This window comes from Manis pentadactyla, chromosome 4, assembly GCF_030020395.1.
Source record: "Manis pentadactyla isolate mManPen7 chromosome 4, mManPen7.hap1, whole genome shotgun sequence".
Taxonomy (NCBI): domain Eukaryota; kingdom Metazoa; phylum Chordata; class Mammalia; order Pholidota; family Manidae; genus Manis; species Manis pentadactyla.
Genome location: NC_080022.1, coordinates 97,234,622 through 97,249,604, shown reverse-complemented (window position 1 = coordinate 97,249,604; position 14,983 = coordinate 97,234,622). Strand labels below are relative to the sequence as shown.

At 34.2% G+C, this 14,983-nt stretch overlaps 1 protein-coding gene across 4 annotated transcripts in view; it reads right to left on the bottom strand.

Moving 5' to 3' along the window:
- Window positions 1–14,983, bottom strand: part of SLC16A1 (solute carrier family 16 member 1) — a 36,017-nt gene that overhangs the window by 18,516 nt on the left and 2,518 nt on the right. Inside the window, exons 2-4 of one of the 4 annotated variants that reach the window (XM_036923420.2) lie at window positions 11,773–11,810; window positions 10,854–10,946; window positions 9,915–10,072 (exon numbers count right to left, since the gene is read on the bottom strand). The exons of 1 other annotated variant lie outside the window; for it this stretch is intronic. The gene's annotated coding sequence lies outside the window, so the exon portion shown is untranslated. The remainder of the gene's footprint in view (window positions 1–9,914; window positions 10,073–10,853; window positions 10,947–11,772; window positions 11,811–14,983) is intronic. 2 more of the 4 variants (XM_036923418.2, XM_036923421.2) reach the window with 2 other exon arrangements.

Here is a 14,983-nt window from a genome sequence, read left to right as displayed (position 1 = left end):
ACCAGAAAGCCAGACTCCATAAGTATAGCACTCCTGCCACCAATAGGAAGCCAGCATGAAAGAAGCTGAAAAATCAGGTAATCAACATAATTAGAGGCTATTAGCTCCAAAACAATATGCACCTATGACAGCACCATCAAAATGGATCCCACAGGTCCTGCTTCTCAAAATCTCAAAGCCAGTCACTTTGGTTGTAACTCTGCCTTACAAATGCCACATGAATGCATCTGACTGGCAGAATTTAAATCAAATCCATAAATAACAGTGCCAGGACCCTGGGAAAGTGTTTTTTTTTAGCTTTAAAGCCTCCACAATACAGCAAAATACATTAGAAAAGAGGATGTAATGGATGTTGAACACCACTTCCAAAATCTACCAGGTACATGCAGTATACAATTTATATAGTTTTAAATCATGCAAAATAGTGCATTGTTTACCACACACACACACACACACACACACCTTTATCAAGAGTATATATTGATACTATGACAAGAGTTATACTGGATATATATAAAATGAAAAATAAATTGCTAGTTTCTAAATGCTGTCAGTGTTTGTACTTATCTGATCAAGACTAGTAATACTCAGACGACCAGCACTGATCCATGGGCCATACTAAGTAGTGCTCCTTTAGAAGTATCTGGGAGAAATGGGTAAAGAATGCTAGGCAAGAGCATCTCCCCATATCCTCTGGAAATGGAACTTCCCAAGAGGACGTTCTAGCCAAGACTGATGGGATCAAATGTGGACTGGAGGCCATCAGAGCAGCTATAAATTTGTTCCTGTCCGTAGTTCCCTTGATTATCTCATCAAGATGGGTCAGACTGTTCCATATAGAAACTTAATTCTTAATCTATTCTTGTTCATTGATGGGGCACACATGGTTGCTGAAAAGATAAAGTCCTCAGGGGAACAGAGAACACACTCTCATTTCCTTTACAGTTTAGTCAGTATGAGGAGTCATTTTCCAGTTATTGCCAATCTCAGCAGAGTTGCAGATAGGTCCTAATCTCCTGAAGCATAATTCTCCTTTGTCAAAGAATACTGTTTGCACAGCCGGAATTACTGGCTTATCCTGATTTCAGGCACTTGGCCTGAGAATCCCTAGCATGTAGGCTATGTGAAAAGTTTCAGATCCCAAAATAATATTCTTTTCCTTGGAACTGTAGTCTTTAAGTTTTACCCTTAGTATGCACATCATTATATGACACATCATTACCCAGAGTCCACAGTTAACCTTAGGGTTCATTCTGGCGTTGTACATTCTATGGGTCTGGACAAATATATAATGACATGTATCCACCATTATAGTATCATAATGAGTAGGTTCACAGCCCTAAAAATAATCCTTTGTGCTCTCGCTATTTATCCCTCTCTCCTTTTTAACCCCTGGCAACCAATGATCTTTTTCATGTCTCCATAGATTTGCCTTTTTCCAGAATGTCATATAGTTGGAATCATACAGTATATAGCCTTTTCAGATTGGCTTAATATGCATTAAGTTTCCTCCATGTCTTTTTACGGCTTGATAACATTTATTTTTAATGCTACATAACATTTCATTGCCTGGATGTACCACAGCTTATTTATCCATTCACCTAGTGAAGGACATCTTCGTTGTTCCAAGTTTTGGCAATTATGAATGAAGCTGCTATAAACTTCCATGTGTAGGTTTTTGCATAGACAGAAAATGTACCCTCTTATATATTAATTTGACATCTAAAATTTGTTATTAAGCTTAATAGTTACAAAGAATGTAATTTCTGGCATACTATATGTTGTGTTGTACATGACTTAAGTAAATCAAAACTTGGGCACTAAAGATTTAGCCCAATTTACAGAGAATACTCACCATATAATCTAATTGGCCAGTCCATTTACTAAACCAATCAAGCAAAACAGATTTGTCAGAGTCATACCTCCTTTTAATTGAAATGTGTTGATACAAACCCCTGTGATATCTATTGGTTTCTAAATCAATTCTAGCTTAGAAAATAGAGGACAGAATTTGTTGTCCTGATGCAATAAGGTCCTGCCTCCTCCAATATTTCTGACCTAACCCCTCTTCAGATTTCTGTAATGGGATTCTCTCTGGGACTATGCATTCTGAAATTTTCTCTTCTGTGGAGGTCCCAGAGAACTTTCTAGCCTGGGGTAATGAACCACAATAAGAACTAGGATAAATGACAGCTATACCTTTCTTTTGCAGTGGGGGTAACGACTGTTAGATAAAGCAAACCAAAAGAGGAGAAGTAGAAGACCTTAGGCATCCACTCTCAGGAGAGATTTTTAGTTAAGGGTACAACTTAATCTGAGAATCTGAAGAGTAACTCCCCTAAAACTATAACCCAGTTTAAAGATTAAAGATCTTTGTCCTAGGGCATTTCACTTACCTATAATTCAGATGGGATAAAAATATTTACAAGCCGAAGCTTCCTAAAATTTCTACTGGAATGAATATAATGAAGAGCTATTTAACAGCCCAGTTCTACTAAAAAAAGTCTCAATTCTAAAATATGTTATATAGAACTGCTCCAGGCATTAATTTTATGAGTTTTTTCCTTCATCTAAGTATGAAAAAAGAGAAAAGCACTTAAAATTTCTAAATCAAAGAACTACTAAAAAGATTAATTCACCTCAGAATGTTTACACACAGACGGTAAAGCTATTTAACACATCAAGCTCTGACTCGAACAACTAATACGTGCTGGGCGTGATTAAACTTTGAGCTTAGCTGCCAGCTATGATTTGTCTCACTTATTTAAAGCAGTTATGATTTTTAGTCACTAAGACTTGTCTCATCAAGTTAATAAGACCTTATTCCATAGTGTCAAGATTAAATTTAAAACTTCAAGCTTTAAAAAGATTCAGAAGGAAATAAGTATCAGTATCCAAATTTTCAAAAAAAGAACACTTCAAAAAACACAGACTTGGATTGTACATAATTCTACCAGCATTTGACAAATGGCAGTTCTTTAAAAAAGTGATATAATGATGAGAAAGTTCAACAATTTGCCTTGTAAAGGACAGTGGGAATTAATAACTCTTAACTTTTCTTGGCAATGATGGTGGTGACAAGAACTACTTCCTAGGTTTTCTGATCTCTCCCCTTTTCTCAGAACTCTCAGGAATGTGCAAGCAAACTAGGCTGGAAAACCAAAGTTGTGCCCCATACCCCCACAACACAAACACACTCTGCCTCCACTCCAGGAGAGAAGAATTACAAAAGCCCTTGGAAATATCACTATGTTCTCTACACTTTCTCCATCAACACTGAAAACAAAGCCACTGTCATTTCCTAAAATGACAATGGCCAGTTTGTGAATTTACAAGAGGCAGAAAATATCTAAAATCAATAATCTTAAAAGAATTTGTTATTAAGTGGAGACCAGTATTAGGCTTCAAATTCACATGGAAACATTCAATCAAGAAGGCTGATTTACTGAAGCTACTGCTGCTAAGTAGCTAATTTACTGCTCCTTATAAGTGGCCCTAGTCTAGAGTTTGAGTTTACAGAACCACCTGTCCCAAGGTAAATCCCAAGATTCAAGATCTAAGAAACCTCATCTTCTTTTGCTTCCTTTTCTGTTTGAAACTGAATAGAATGAAGAAAACAAAACAATAAAAAAAAAACAAATGGAAATCTCTGATGAGAGGACGAATAGAACTACGGCAGCTGGGTAGCTGCACACTCAGCAGTTGTGAAAAGCATGATTTTAATCAATGCACATATAAAGAAAATGTAAATCTGGCTCTGCAAACTTTCAGTATCTTTATCATTCCTGATCTTTATCATTCAAGGCAAATCCAACCCACATTAGAGTTAAATATGATCTCCTTGAAGATAAATGAACAATTTGCTAATTAGAATGCTTAAAGAAGGATTTGGGGTCTATCTTTCAGAATATATGAAAATTGATTCTAGGTATTGCTTTTATTTAACTCTTATTTATAACTCTAAAAATATCAATATTTTAGCTACTAATAATCTTCAGATTTTTGATTACTGACATGGTCAGACCACCCTACCATCCAATAAATATAAAGTGTATTTCAGACAACAGATCTCAAAGTTCTTGATCTAAAGCAAACTTATGCAAATGCGCTGGATAAAGCAAATATTTTAATAGCCTTTTCAGGTAACTGCGGATATTCTTTCGTGGTACTACACCAAAGCTTAGTAAGTGATAGTTTCTTAATGACTAATTATAATGTGAAATCTAAGGACTCTACCCTTGAGTCATGAGGTCCTTTAGGGATCCATGAACACTTTGAGAATGGTTGTTTTAAGTCATAAGTCTATTTAAACTATATGTGTATTGAATGTCTTGATAAAAATTGTAAACATTTATATACTCTCTTATTAAAATAATTTTGATCAAGGATATCAAATTTTTAGTCAAAGAGAAAAACATGCAATCATTCTTGTTATTATATGGCAAAATAACTCAGAATTTTCTTTCTTAATAAGACAGAAGGGGGTGTCAGAGGGTGAGGGAGAGAGGTTTCTCCAACATAAAAAATGAACACCTTTAATTTCCAGCCTTTTGCCACCTCTCTGTCCACTGGAATCTTATGTACATATTGTTCAAGTATGACCTTGTGAATGATAGTTTTCTCTGAAGGATCTTCAGCAAATGTTAGTCAGCTACCTTTTGCTCAGCTGAGCAAAGCTTCAAGTCTGAAATTTTTTGAAAAGGCAGAAACGCAAATTTGCCATGAAGTCCCAGCCAGTGGGACTTAAAGACCCAGCACTGAGGAAGATTTCCAGAGAATGGAATTTAGTGCCACCACCAAATGACATGCATTGTAAATATTCTGGACTTGTTTAATGAATTCTATTTAAGTGTTCCTACAAGTCCTTCTGCCAATTAGTGTATCACCTTTTATATCAATATTCTATACAGCAGCAATTAGAAATACTTTTGTTATACCATGAACAAAGCTGGGCAAACTATTCAAAGAATGATACACATGGGAAATTTTGGCTATTTTCAACTTCAACCAAATTTCCTAAGAAAATACCGAATGCCCAATATTTACTTAATAGTAATAAAAATCAACTTCATCTGTATGTCTGCTTGACTGTGCCTATATTGATTCACAATTCCAATTAACTTATCTTGACTTTAATACTCTGGAAGAGTCTTATGACATTGTTACAGTGATCCCCATTTAAAAACTGTCAATCCTAATTTTCTTGTAGCTGTTTTAAAAATGAGGATTGACTTTTTGGAAGTAGTATAGAGAACTAATAAAGGTGATCATATCTACAAGTGGGAAAACTAATATGGTGTACTTATTTATTTAATCCTTTTATTAGCCTCAGCCAATGTCAGGTTCAATAATCTGAATGTGTAACAAACATTTTTAATTATCCTTGTAAGATAATATTGAGCATCTATTCATCCAAATAAGCATGATTTTATCCAAGGAGCTAGGTGGAAGAAATATGGTCCCGAAAACATGTATAAACTCAACTTGGGTTCCAGTGTCCCTGTTGAAGGTTAATTTTATTTCTTTCTTCTCTCAACACCAGTTCAACTTCTTTCAAAAGTAAGTAATCTATTTATAGACTTACAGAATAGATAGTATTGGTATACATTAATTAGTATGCATTTTAATTTGAAAATAGTTTTCAAAATAAGGGAAAGAAAAATGACTTACTTTTTAAGTTTTAAGTCTGATTTGCAAACTATAAACTAATTCCAATAAAAATATTTCTCCCTTTAGTAGTTCAACTTTAAGGACTCATGAAATATCGTGAAATAGTTAAAATGTTTATTATAAAAAGGTTTCAAGAAACTAAAAACTATTTTTACTTTAGCTGATAAATAGCAGAACATGAGAACAAAGTTCAATGAGATCCAACTTAGCATCTTTCATTACTAGGTTTCTGGCTCCCAATTTTAAAAGTAGACTTCTCTTAAGCAGACATGGCATGAAAAACATAAAGCTCTGAGTTACTACTTCAAAAAGAAAAAAATGAAGCCCATTAGCTATTAAATACCCCATCCAAGGTAAAAAGTAGTACTTTTATAGTAGCAGATTAATTCTCTACTTGTCTATAAACAATTTCCTAACTGTATTACTTGGACACTTCACTCTTCCTTTCTACTATCTAAGCACAAACTGCGGTGTAACTTTCTTTACTAACTCTACAATACCAAAGAATAAGGGTTAGTTTTTATCAGTGCAATAAAAAAAGAGGCATATTTTGTTAACTAATAATGCCTTCATACGAAGGCAGACTTTTAGGGTCATGAGACCCAGAGAGGATCAATTGTGAATGTCCTAAATTCCATGATTGTTTTTATAATTAAGAGTTTAAATATTACACATCATAGAACTGTATAATCATTTAAAACACTGTATCAGAATACACACCAAACTTTTTTGCCATTCACACAAAATTTGAGTTCCTGGAGCGAAAGCAGTAAACAAAACAGACATGGTCCCTGCCCTCATGGAGCTTAGATTCTAGGGAAGAAAGCAAGCAAACATGTAAACAAATTAAGTAAACTACATAAATATATTTTGTTAAGTATAAAACAACATTGTTTGGAGGTTAGGGAGACACTATCCTCTTTCCATACACCTGTGTTGTTTCATTTGTTTCAAAGACATATTAAAGAAACACAAAGTAGCAAAGGTTTGAAAGACGACAAATTAGTGATAAAGAGGCACAAATCTCAATCATCATATAAACTAGATATGGGGATGAAAGCACAGCATAGAGAATCGTCAATAATTCTCTAACACCTTTCTTTGTTGACAGATAGTAACTATACTAGTTGGAGTGAGCATCTAATAATGTAGATAACTGCCAAATCACTATGTTGTATACTTGAAACCAATATAATACTGTATATCAACTATATTTCAATAAAAGTTTTTAATTAAAAAAGAATTTAAAGATTCTAAATTAAAAAAATAAAAGATGACAAGTTCTATGTGCTCATTATTTAAAAATTAAAAGATACAACTGTGAAGAGAAAACAGAATTTACCTGTTATTCTACTACCCTCATTTAAGTTATTCACATTTTGATGTACATTATCTTAAACGTACTTCCAGGAGAGTCATACAAGAGCATACAAGCATGGGATTGTATTTGTATGCTGCTTTATAGCCTGCTCTTTTCATTCAATATCAGAAACTCTTGTTGATATGTGTCTAATTCTACATTATTATTTTTGAATAGTGGTATTGTACTCTACAGATGTACCATACTTTAAAACTTAAGAGCACCAATATTGTTAGTATTTGCCAACAGTGGTAAAGTTTATTTCAAGACAGACAATAACCACCACCTACATTTTTTCTACATTAAAAGTTCATGGGGTATTTAGTATCAGATGAATAAAAAGCAGCTGGCTCTCCAATGTAACAGGTCTGTGGGTTATTTAGGGCTGAGCATTAAGATTCTTGGATAAAAGTTGGCCATCTAGTCAAAAAAAGTACAAAATTCATTTTTATTTTTCACTGCAAATTCCTAACTTCCACAGTACTTTCCCACCTCAATGTAGTTAGGCACCTAGACTCCTTCTCAGAGTCACATCATAGAAAAGCTAAAGTACTGTATGTCTGTAATATATTTTAGAAAACAAAAGCATAATTAACTAAAACAAAAACCATGAGATCAATTTACAGTAGCCCTCTTTAGGGATGAGGATATCCAAAGACTAGGAAATAACTTCTTTGGATATTTCAAAGTTAAAGAGAAGTTAGTAGAACTGCTTCTTTATTACATCAGCCATAATTAAAATACATACTTACAAGTTTCCTTGTCTTGATACTGTTGTATGATTAGTACTTCTCACACCTATTAGCAAAGATAGAGGTTCTTTTGTCTCATAAACCAGAGAGGAAAGGAGGAAAGGGAAAAATAAGAGAGACTTTGATAAGGCTTACAAGTGAGTTACAAGTAGAGGAGGGTAGGTTAAGGGACTTTAAAGTTTGTGTTCATAGTCCATTATGGAATCATGCTTCAGGCAATCTAAGTTGTGAATGAGCAAGAAGGGAAGAGACAGTCAACTACATGATTCCCCAGGGAGAAAAGGACATGCCGACCATCAAGTGGCACCAGTGCTTTAGGATACCTTAGTCTTAAAGACCAAGTCAGAAACATAAAAAGACAACAAGATAGTTTTGTTACACATTCACATATTGATGTGATACAGCATTTAGTAATTTGCAAAAGTGAAATTAGTTTTCATTAACTAACAATTTCCACCATTCTAATTTTATTGAGCACTAAAATTTTACTCCAGCTACCAATACCTCCTTATTGTTTTTCTGAATACACCTTGCCACATGAAGTTAATTTCCTCCACTATATCTTACTCAGTGCTTCTTGGATAACATTCTGAAACTAAAACTAAATTAATTCTGAATTCTAAAAACTAAAACTAAGTAACTGTTTCCCTAGTTAATTTGGGTGTATGCTTTGAGATCATAAATTATGAAGGACAGTAGAAATTATTCTTTCCACTTAAAAAAAATTAAAACCTCCCCTATGACCAAATGTTAGCATTAGATGAACTTCAAGGAATCTGATTTTCCCAGTTTTTGAGTTGGGAAAATATGAAACCATAAAAACCCCTCCAACACGCAGGGGGTCCATCAGGTGAGAAATTGGGGATCAACAGAGGTGAGGCTTAGAACCTCACCCCCTCTGTTTTGAGAGAAATCTTCTACATCTGTGGATGTTTTGTTGCCCTTGTCTAGCTTGGATTAATACTTAGTCTATAGGCATAGACCTGATCATCTACAGTTGCCCTCTTATAGCACTAAATTATGTTTTCTACCTTTATCTTGCATCTACCTACCACTTCAGCATTTTATTAAAAAAATAAAAAAAAATAAGGGAGAAATGTGGGATTCACATATAAGTCAAGTATAAAAATCCAATGAATAATCATATCTGACTTGATTGTTTATAGTTCACAATGTGTGATCAAAACCGAAAGTTTCTGTGATATGACTGCCCTTGCACTGTTCACCATGTAAGAACTTATTCACTATATAAGAACTTGTTCACCATGTAAGAACTTGTTCGTTATGCTTCAGAAGATTGGAGACTGTTGAGAATTAGGCTTGGGGTTGATTAATGATTGTGCATTGAGTCCCCTATACAGAATTTTATTGTTGTTAACAACCATTTGATCAATAAATATGAGATGCCCTCTCAAACAAAAAAACCCCTCCAACAATGTCATGCTTTCTGGGCCTAGTGCCCTCTACAGTCAAAGAGACAGAAAACTTTTTTTTTTTAAATAAAGAAAAAAATTACTGAATACAACTTTTGGCACACACAACTTATTGGTCTCACTTTCTGGGTTATTACTACACCAGCAGATTTTGCCTTCTTTAAGCTTCATTTTTACCTGCTTCTCACAGACTGAAAAACTGGCCATTTGTCCATGTTGAGACCAAGTCCTGTTCCTTTCTCTGGCTTTTCTTTGTCCCAGGGGCGCCTTTTTTATTTATGTATTTATTTGGTATAATTAATCTACAATTACATGAAGGACATTATGTTTACTAGGCTCCCCCCTTCACCAAGTCCCCCCCCCACATACCCCTTCACAGTCACTGTCCATCAGCGTAATAAGATGCTGTAAAATCACTACTTGTCTTCTCTGTGCTGTTCCTTTCTCATGTTAATTTATTTCTTGCTTGAGCAAGAGTTTCTAAATATAGACCCATTTCACATTTTATAAAATATAAGAATGTAAGCAGTAGTAAAAAAAGGGAAGTTGGAGGCTATATCTTTCAACAGCAGATTCTGCTTGGCAAAATTCCAGGTTATATTCTGGAATACCTGTATGTGTTTTGTTTTCTTCAATGACCCAAAAACATATTCAAGAAATCAACATCTAAGTGGCCATTTCAATTTACTAATGACCTACCTTGTTCCAGAATATGAAGAAATTTCTGGCTGGATTAAAATTATAAATAGATGTGTTGTCAGGCTTGTGTCACTTTATTACTTTGAATATAAATGAGTATCTGAGCATAAAAGCTGGCATTTTTGCTGGAATCTACTTCACCTCCAGTATTCTGAAGACTAAATGGGGAGAATAAGTGGATTAAAATTCATTAAAAGATAAGCAACAAAGAAAGCTTTCCCATTTCTTGCAAAAAACTGAGTTGAACTATTCACTCACAGAAATAATTAACACTGCACTTAGTTTCCCATAAAAAATATCTTAAGTTTTGAGGACTGGAGACAACATAGTGATACAGTAACATTTCATTTTAAATCATTAGTCTCATTCTAAAAGTTCTCAAATCGTATTTTAAAATACATATTTCTTCATCCATTTCTATTAATTTCTTACACATGTAATTGTTTAATAAACTTCCCTTGAATAAATCTGAACTTAATTTTTGTGCTACCTTTGACCCTCATCAGCTGAAATAAAGAACTAAGTTGTTTTGTTTTCTTGTTTTATTATTGACAAGCCACAAAAAAGCATTAAAATTGAAAACTGCTTGGCATTAAAGCAATAGCCACCATCCTCAAATATTTGCAACAGCTTTTTTAGATGTTCACAGCTACTAAAGATACACCAAAAAGAAGTCAGTGTTACCTTAAGACACACTACAGTTAAATAGACTTTTTAATTGCAGACAAAAGAAATCTTATACTGTTATTAAGATAATAACAGTTTCTTTATTAGAAATATACAATTCCCAAATAAGTGTTTTATTTTCCTGGAAACTACAGTAATTAAACCACTCCTCTTCATTCTATACACTCCATCAAGAAGTTTTCAAGGTGATAGAGGAAACACAAACATATTATACAGTAACAATAGAATGCCATAAGGATATATATTTCTAACCTACTAAGCAGGTATTTCAAACCTGAGGTTCACTGATCTCTGTAGGTGTTCCCCGAGTTGAGCAAAATAAAAGCCTTCATCTTATACAGTGAGCTGTCAAAGATAAGATTTGAAGCAATTTCAAGCACATTTGCTGATGCTTGCAAAGAGAGCAAGAAAATCCAAGTCAATGAAGACACCTAAAGTTCCATTTAACTAACGGCACTTAAAATAGAATGCCTCTGGGAACAGTAATTTTAAGTTATTAAAAAAACATACACTTTCTGAACACAGAGGAAAATTATCCTTCCTGAATTTGTGAAAATCATTTATTCACCTTTAGTATACACACAAGCATTTTGTTCCTTCACATCTGTGTGATCAGAATTTATGATGATTTAATACACAAAAGTCAATGGTCAAAGAATGTACAGAATCTGTGACATCATGATTTGTGAGTTGTGTTGTATCAGGTTCTGGCTAACCACTCTCATCTGACAGAAGTACAGGAGTTAAGAGCCAGGAGACTGGTGCAACAGATTCCTTTGACAGTTTGGTAAAACCTATGGAGTCCTTGTCAGAATAATGTTTTTAAGTGCATAAAATAAAATACAAAGATGTACTTGTCAAAATATTTTTAACTGGGTATAATAATGTGCCTTTAAAATTACAAATTAGGTAAGATTAATGGGTCTAGTAACCACAGTAATTTTAAAGTAGTGATACATTTAAACAATTTTAAGAAGGCTGCAACCACAGTATTATGACATGAAAATATGTGATTTCTACTGGTGACAAAGTCACTGGTACTACTAATGCTCTTATGGTTTGTTGCCTACATTCATAGTTGAAATAAATTCTAAATTTTACTTAAAGAGTAATGAAAAGATGTTAATTTTTTTTTCCAACTAAGTTCACAGACTCCCTGGATTCCACTCACCATGGAGGATCAATCTGCAGATCCCAGGTTAAACACCCCTAATAGAAGAACAGAAGAAAAAGCTATTAAAGTAAAAGCTTAGTTTTGGTTCTTAAAATTCAATCAGACAATGTACAAAAGCCCTGTTATTATCCAAAACAGTCCAACACACCAGAGCAGAATCTTGAGGCTTCCATTCATTCAATAATATTCAGAGGATTTAGATAGGAAGAACAAAAACATAAGGAAGAAATATTTTTTAATCAAATATCATGTATCATAAGCAGCTTACATGCTCATATATTTTGATTTATGCAAAGGCTAAGTCATTATAATCAAATCAGATTCAACAATATGAGTTGTGATTAGCAAAAGGGTAGTGGGACAACCAACAGAGCTGGGTTCTGCTGCTTCTGCATAAATAGTCAATGTCACTCCTCAGTGGCTCAGCCCTTGCAGTGTCTCACTCTCGTGGCGGATGTGAACTCAGTGTCACTGTATACACTGTGACCCTAGAAGAAAAATCACCATTTTCTTAAGATACTTATTGCTGTTTTAATTACTTCTCTATATGATGCAGGGTCACCAGTGCTAGTCTTCCTGCCATACAGATCCATTACAAAATAGATCCTACAACCAAAAAAAAAAGGAGAAAAAAAAATTTACAGGGAAAAAAGCATAGAGGAAAATTTCAGTTCATCAGGGAAAATTAAAGAACATACACAATTTAAAAGGCAAACTGGAGCCAGATACTGTAGAAGACTTACATCTATCCAAATCCTAAATCTGCTAGGTACTAGAGAAAACCATGAGAAGGTTGATTAGGGAAATGACATAACCAGAATTGGCAACACATCATAGGACAGATTGAAGAGGAATGCAGTGAGAGCACCAATCATAGCAGCAGCCTAAATTAGGTAGCAGTAGTTAAGAATGAGTCAGTGGAGGAAGGATGGGCACAAGAGATAACAAATGGGATAAGGGTTTGGCATTTAATTGCATTTGGTAGGGCAGGGATCCACAGAGAAATATTAAGATGACTCAGAGTTTTAAACTTGGAGATTTTGGTAGTCAAAAGAAAAGACTAGGTTTGGAGAAAGAAGGAAATTTGAGAAACAGGCAGAGATAATAAATTTTAAGCAACACATTAAGTTTGAAATGCATAAAAGGTAACTGGAATAGTAGATGATTGATTAAAAGTAATCAATCCCCATTCTCAAGGAATTTACAATCTGTAATTTGGTTACAACTAGAGGTTCAGATTTGGTAGTGATTCTATCAGAAATTCTTCAAAAGTTATAGGAATATACAAAATCTTCAAGAAAGAACAGAGAAGACCAAACCCCAGCAGCTTAAGAACAGAAATTCTAAACATTCCAAATACTAAAAGCCATTTGAAACATTAACATGGCACTAAAAACATTTTAACAAAATACTGGCTTTTAAAGAGGACATAGATGGACATATTAAATGTACTCCTCCAAAAAGATAGTGTCTCAATCATATGTGATACTGTATTAAACACACAAACTTAAATTTTCCCTTCCTATTCAAACTATTTGAAGGAAAGTGGTCAAAGGTACAAACTTCAGGTATGAGATAAATAAGTACTAGGGGTGTAATGTACAACATGATGACTATAGTTAACACTTAGGATTATAGAGTAAATACTAAGAGTTCTCATCATAAGGAAATTTTTCTCATTTTTACTTTTATTATATTTATATGAGATGATGGATGCTAACTAAACTTACTGCAGTAAGCATCTCACAGTATATTTCAGTCAAACCATTATGTTGCACACCTTAAACAGTGATGTATGTTAATTTTATCTCAGCAAAACTGAAAAAAACGTATTTCTCTTTAATACAGATATTCTAGTTCTCAATTAAGAAGGAATGTTAAATGCACAGTTAAAATACTGCCATTTGCAAACCACTAATGCAATAATAGAACTAGGCTGTTAATATAGCAGAATGAGGGACAATCAAACATCATATGCCTCCATACATTATCACCACCTATGAATTATATTTGCCCTCTCCCCCACACCATCCCTACTCTCAGAAGTCAAACCTGAACTAATAGACATTGTGCAAAATCTTCAATCTAGCTACCAATTTACAGGGAATACAGGGACAAGTTGAACTAGGACATGCTAAAACTATACCAGCAGGACACATTCAACAAAACACAGAATGAAGAAAACCTGGTTCCTTCAATAAAATTACAAGGAAAATGAGGACTGGGGAAACAGTAGATTAAAAGACATACCAACCAAATGTAACATGTGACTTTATTTGGATCCCAAATCAAACAAACCAATTATTTTGAAACAATACAGGAAATTTTGAATATTTCTTGGTTATTTGGTTAATTTTTTTAAAGTGGGATAATGGTATGATGGTTATGATTTTTTAAGAGGCATCTCTTTTAGAGATTCACTTAACTGGTTACAGATGAAATAATATATCTAGGATTTGCTTCTTAATAATCTAGTGGTGATGGGTGGGTGGGTTAAGTGGGGGAACATACAGATGAAACAGTAATGGCTCTCGGTGGTGTTTGAAATGTTCCATAATAAATTGTTTAGAAGGGAAAAAATAAAAAGATCACTATTGATAACACAAACAAAAGCACAGAGAAGACAGGAATGGATTTGAAGTTTTGTTTCTAAGTCTTATAACCTGAGCAGCCCTGGGCTAGTCACACAACCTCTTAATGTCCCCACTGGTTACATGGAGACAAATATTACTTTTATAAACTCGTATTTGCTAAGTTAGACACCTGGGAGATACCATTAACCAATAGCCTCCCTGTTCTCCACGTTGTATCCAGAGTGATGTTTCTAAAATGCAAAATCTGATCATGCTATCCCTAGCCCACTTAAAACTCTTAAAACTGCTTTCAGTTAGCTTCCAGACAAGAGTGCCTCCCTAAACTTTTTTACCTAGTCCCTTCCCTCACTCCTTAAGTGACTTCTAAGGCCTTCTATTATTTACCTCTCTCAACTTCCATTTCTCCCTCTCTTCCTCTTTATGCTATAGCTTTGGTGAAAATTTTTCAGTTTTACCCATCCACCCTGTTCCTGTGGCTTCAGTACTCTTGTCTGGAATGCTCTTCCCACTATGATTCCCTGGCTTAGCAAACTGAATTACTGAAGAACGTTCAACTTTTGTTTTATATTTTTTAAAAGCTAGGTGTCTTGAATTCTTGTACCATTTCTATGACA